The sequence below is a fragment of the Corvus brachyrhynchos genome, unplaced genomic scaffold (genome assembly GCF_000691975.1).
Source record: "Corvus brachyrhynchos isolate BGI_N302 unplaced genomic scaffold, ASM69197v1 scaffold71, whole genome shotgun sequence".
Lineage (NCBI taxonomy): Eukaryota > Metazoa > Chordata > Aves > Passeriformes > Corvidae > Corvus > Corvus brachyrhynchos.
Genome location: NW_008237609.1, coordinates 1140524 through 1140832, shown reverse-complemented (window position 1 = coordinate 1140832; position 309 = coordinate 1140524).

The window sequence follows — 309 nt, the reverse complement described above, 5'->3', positions numbered from 1 at the left end:
GGATGGCCCCCAGCCCCCTCAGGATGCGGACCTGCTCCACGTTGCAGACCACGGGCGTGATCTCGAGCCGCTTCAGCTTGGTGTAGACCGTGTGCAAGCCCCCCACCAAGTGCTTCAGGAAGAGGTCGAAAGCCTGGGGCAGGCAGATGAGCTCGCATCCCTCCACGGTGAAGGAGGCCACTTTGGCCCCCCTCAGATCCACCATCTTGCACTCGTTATTCTGGGGGGTGTTCTCCACCGGGGACGGGGTCGAGTACACGGGCTTGCCGGGCAGGCTGCCGGCCGCGCTGGCCGCGCTGGCATTGGGAG